Source organism: Myotis brandtii, unplaced genomic scaffold, assembly GCF_000412655.1.
Source record: "Myotis brandtii unplaced genomic scaffold, ASM41265v1 scaffold71, whole genome shotgun sequence".
NCBI classification, from domain to species: domain Eukaryota; kingdom Metazoa; phylum Chordata; class Mammalia; order Chiroptera; family Vespertilionidae; genus Myotis; species Myotis brandtii.
The window spans coordinates 1,475,469-1,480,913 of NW_005370787.1; the positions used below are offsets into that span (position 1 = coordinate 1,475,469).

Genomic DNA, 5,445 nt, shown 5'->3' on the forward strand with positions numbered 1-5,445 from the left:
ACACCCCCCTCCCCCAGAGTTTACACTGTCTTCTCTCCTGAAACGATGTGTTAGTATAACTTAGTGTAAATAACTCTGGAAGAAACAGTCTGAGATTTTTCTTAAACTACTTAGCTTTCTAAAATAGGATGACAGTGCCAGGCACCATGGTTGATTACAAATAAATCTCTAATTGACCACCAGAGCTCGGTGCTATGGATTCAAAAGAACATGTAAATGTGTGCAGTGTTGTGACAAATCAGAGGATACATTACCCAGGCAGCTCAAATGTCAGCAATTGTCTTTATATTTATTTAAGCATCTTGAAACTTTCTGAAGAGATTTAAGAATCAAGAGTTTGGCTTATACTAAAAATTGGTTCACTTATTCCTTTTTAAAATATATGTTAATTTTCTTAAGGTCACTGAATATAGACTCCAGTACAAGGAAAATATCATTTTCATTTGAATTCCTTGTGATTTTTGTTGGAGACAAACACTTAATGAGTGTTAGTACCAGTTTAGAGGTGAAGTTTTTAAGAGACTCCACGTCTATACCAATAATTTTTAACAATTCGGATGTGAGGGCTTTTGTGACTTGGTGCTTTCTCTTTCAGAGACTTTTCCTCCTTCATTCTGTAAAAGACATGTTTAGCAGACTTACTCAACAGTTACTTGAATTCATACCTATCACTGTGCATGATCTGGCAAAAATGGACTTCCATTATTGAAAGTCAGGATTGAGAAGAGCAATCTGCTATCCACTCAGATTTGCCATGAGGACACCTCCTTGACACTGATTGGGAAACTATCTCTGCTTGGAACTCTTTCTTCCTTTTGGTGAGGCTAAGAAGCTGACTTCAACACCTTAGAAGACTATCCAAATTTCAGGTGATCCTGTTGCAGGTCTTTCTTTTGTTAACAATACCCTCCTGGGCCTAGACCAGCTTTCCCTCTCATTGTGTGTTCTCTTTATTGAGCTGTTACAATCACCTAGTACAGCGGTTCTCAACCTGTGGGTCGCGACCCCTTTGGTGGTCGAACGACCCTTTCACAGGGGTCGCCTAAGACCATCCTGCATATCAGATATTTACATTACGATTCATAACAGTAGCAGCATTACAGTTATGAAGTAGCAACGAAAATAATTTTATGGTTGGGTCACAACATGAGGAACTGTATTTAAAGGGCCAGAAGGTTGAGAACCACTGACCTAGTACCTTCATTATTCTAAAAGTCTAAAAATCTGCTTAACCCCAGAGGGGTCCATGATCAGCAGGTTGAAGACAGAACCTCGTTTGATAGATCAGAATGTTGTTTTTGGAGCCTCTCCCAGATATTCTGCTCAGTTGATAGGACTAATCCAAAGCTGCCTATAGGACTTTAATTCATGTATGTAACTGAATGCAAATGTAGTAAATGAGTAAAAGGGGAAATTGTACTTGAATACAGAGACATTAAAACACAGATTATGCACTTAAAATTTTCCCCAAAAAGAACCATAAAGATCAAAGGCATTGAAATAGCCTCTAAGCTATTGGATGAAGTTATTCCCATCCACCTGGCTGTGCTCACATCTCTCATTCCATGTTGAGAGAACCAGAACTAGAACCCCTCTGATGGCCTTAATTCTGATGCCTTTCATACTTTCATTCCTATTTCAGCCTGTAACCTTCACAGTAATCCTGAGGGAATGACTGAGGAACACCTGTTATTTATTTTCACCTCCTATGTTTGCCTTCCTTGCATCCAAACCCCTTCCACCACCTGATCTGCCATCCATGGGGAGCTGGGGAGCATACCCTGGTCACCACCACAGAAACAACAGGCTAAACCTCGTGCTAATTCATGTGTTCCGGGGTAGATGAGAGAGACATCGCTCCTTTCTCAAGGATCTTACAGTCTAGCGGGAATAGTCAGACATTAAGCAAACAATTATAGTAAAGTGTGATGAAACGTAACAATAGAATCAGAAGAGCATTTTTTTTTTCAAAGTAAACATTACCTGTTCTCTCAAATCCATTTGGATGTGGTTCAAGTAAATGTCCATGGTGACAAAAGTTACTATTACTGTCAGCTCATGGTACTGGAACACTTTTGTGTGCCAAGATATTTTTATACATATTCCGTATTCAACTTTCATTGCAATTCTGAGAGATGGGTTTTACAAATGAGGAAACTGAAGTTCAGGGAGATTAAATTACTTGACCCATATCTCAGCTAAGTAAATGGCAGATAGAACCAGGACTTAAAACCCATAACTGTGATCCAAACCCTGAGCTCTTAGCCATCACTCCTTCCTTTTATGCACACCTCAACCAAGTAAAAGACTTCATTAATATAAAAAATGCGATCAGTGCACTGCTTTCGGTTATTTCAAAAGCTGTGTGTGTTCTCTCTTCCTGGCTCATTATGTTCTCAGTGGCTCAGAGCTCGGGGGTATGGAATTTTTCTAAATTCCCTCAGGCTATCTTTTCACCCAGCACAAGAAAAGGTGAGTGCAGTAATTAAATCAGGACATGCTGGACTTGAAAAAGAGAAAATCAGCTCCTCTAAAAGCAAAACAAAAACTGTTTGGTGAATGAAAATGACCACATCCTTTTCAGATCCCAAAGAAGTGAAGTGACCTTGCTGAAAGTCACGGAACTAGGAGCCAGGTCTTTGACCATCAGGATAGTGGGGTTTCCCCCAAAAAAACACATTGTCCTACTCCTCATTTTAATCAAGAGTGGCAGGAGCCAGCCTTTTGGCTCTCTGAGCAGCACCATGGCTGCGGGCAAGAACAAGCGCCTTACGAAAGGCTGCAAAAAGGGAGCCGAGAAGAAAGTGGTTGATCCATTTTCTAAGAAAGATTGGTATGATGTGAAAGCACCAGTATGGTCAATACAGTGGGGCCTTGACTTACGAGTGTCCCGACTAACAAGTTTTTCGAGACACGAGCCGTCTCTCGGCCGATTTTTTGCTTTGAGTTGCGAGCTAAAATTCGGGTTACGAGCCAGCTTCAGATACCCCACCGCTAGTTGGCGCAGCGAACGTCACAGTGAACGCCACAACATCAGCCCAGCATCACGTGTCTCACTCGTTCACTTTTTGATTTGACATACGAGTAATTTGAGTTCGAGCTCCGTCACGGAATGAATTAAACTTGTAAGTCAAGGCCCCACTGTATAAGAAATGTTGGGAAAACACTAGTCATGGGAACTCAAGGAACCAAAATTGCATCTGATGGTCTCAAGGGTTGTGTTTTTGAAGTGAGCCTAGCTGATCTACAGAATGATGAAGTTGTGTTTAGAAAATTCAAGCTAATTACTGAAGATGTTCAGGGCAAAAACTGCCTAATTTCCATGACGTGGATCTTACCCATGACAAAATGTGCTCTATGGTCAAGAAGTGGCAGACCATGACTGAAGCTCATGTCAATGTCAAGACTACCAATGGCTATTTGCTTTGTCTATTCTGTGTTGGTTTTACTAAAAAGAGCAACAATCAGATTTGGAAGATCTCTTATGCTCAGCATCAGCAGGTCCACCAAATCTGGAAGATGATGATGAAATCATGACCTGAGAGGTGCAGACAAATGACTTGAAAGAAGTGGTCAATAAATTGATTCCAGACAGCATTGGAAAAGACAGATAGGCTTGCCAATCTATTTATCCGCTCCATGATGTCTTTGTTAGAAAAATCAAAATGCTGACGAAGCCCAAGTTTGAATTGGGAAAACTCATGGAGCTTCATGGTGAAGGTAGCAGTTCTGGAAAAGCTACTGGGAATGAGACAGGTACTAAAGCTGAACGAGCTGATGGATATGAGTCTCCAGTCCAAGAATCTGTTTAAAATTCAGACATTTAATGATGACAAATAAAAAATCCTATTTGTGAAAATAAATAAATGAATGGCAGGAGCCAAAATAAATATTCCAATTACCTTAAAACAACCAAGTACGTATAAAAAATATTTGAAGTTTAGAAAGTACACTTATATAGTATCAATGTTAACATTTTAAAATTAAATTCCATTGGTTTGCCTTCTTTTGTTTTTTTAAATCCTCACCTGAGGATATGTTTTTATTGATTTTAAAGATAGATGAAGGTAGAGGGAAAGAGAAACATGGATCAGTTGCCTCCTGTACGTGCCCCAAATGGGGATCGAACCCACAACCTAGGTATGTGCCCTGACCAGGAATCTGACCTGCAACCTTTTGTTGTAAGGGACAATGCTCCAACCAACTGAGCCACACAGGCCAGGGCAGTTTGCCTTCTTTTAAAGATTACCATCTAAAATAAACTTTACTCAGAGGCTTATAAAATCCAAGATCTATATAACTGCATGGATGGATTTTATCCTATATAATAAAAAAGCTAATAAGCAAATTGACCCAACAGTGGAACGACCTGTCGCTATGATGCGCACTGACCACCAGGGGGCAGACGCTCAATGCAGGAGCTTCCCCCAGCCCGTAGGCCGTAATCGCTGATGGGGCCTGCCAGCCAACCCCCTGGTTCCTCCTCCCATCCGGCAGGCCCCTGGGCTGTGATGGTAACCAGGGGTGGGTGGCAGTGGATGTGGCCCTTTCATGGGGGGGGGGCCAACAGCCGGCTCCCTCCTTGGGGCCAGTGGCCAACCTCCTGGTCCCTTCCCTGCAGCTGGCAGGTCCCGGGCTGGAATGGGGAACAAGGGGTAGGTGTGTGGGCAGGCAGCACAGGAAGGAGGAGGCAGGGAGGCGGGGAGGCGGGGAACCTGATCGGCCCCGATTGCAGGCCAAGCCTAGGGACCCCACCCGTGCACGAATTTCATGCACTGGGCCTCTAGTATTAAATAAGTACTCTAACGGCATTATCTACAAACAAACATTTCCCCAAAGTACTCTACATTCTAGAAGCAGCGTGTTCAGTGCCTGTGTATCTCCCTGAGACTGTCGCAGTATAGTCTCACTTATGCAATTCATGTCATTGAACAGTTCTCTCATGCTGCCTGAAAGATGCCCCAAGATTTCCCACGAGACTGCTAAAAAGTGGCAGGTGCCTCCCCAATGGTGACTAAAGTAGAACGGGTCGCTTTTAGAAACCAAGATGGCGGCATAGGTAAACACCTGAAATTGCTGCCTTGCACAACCACTTCAAAAATACAACTAAAAGACAAAACAGACATCATCCAGAACCACAGCCGAAAGGGCCAACGGAGGACGCCGGTGTCTTTTTCAATCGGGAGGGAGTCTCAAGCTCCGGACTGCTCTGAACTCTAGTTCCGGGAGAGGAGGTGAAGTGCAAAGGTACAAAGGCGCACGCCGAAAGGGCTGGCAACGGAGGACGCCGGTGTCTTTTTCAATCGGTCAATCGGCACAAGCTCCCGACGGCTCTGAACTCCAGTTCTGGATGAGTCTCTGGGGACCCAGACCCATACGGGGAGAAATTGGACTGTCTGGCAGCGGGCAGAACTCGAGGGCGGCTTTCTCTCAGAGGTGCTTGCA

At 43.3% G+C, this 5,445-nt stretch overlaps 1 protein-coding gene and 1 pseudogene across 3 annotated transcripts in view; one reads left to right on the plus strand and one right to left on the minus strand.

The window, feature by feature from the left end:
- The window catches only part of CLDN10 (claudin 10), a 131,505-nt gene that overhangs the window by 3,850 nt on the left and 122,210 nt on the right, over window positions 1-5,445 (minus strand). The window lies entirely within an intron of this gene.
- On the plus strand, window positions 2,730-3,867 carry LOC102256366 (annotated as a pseudogene).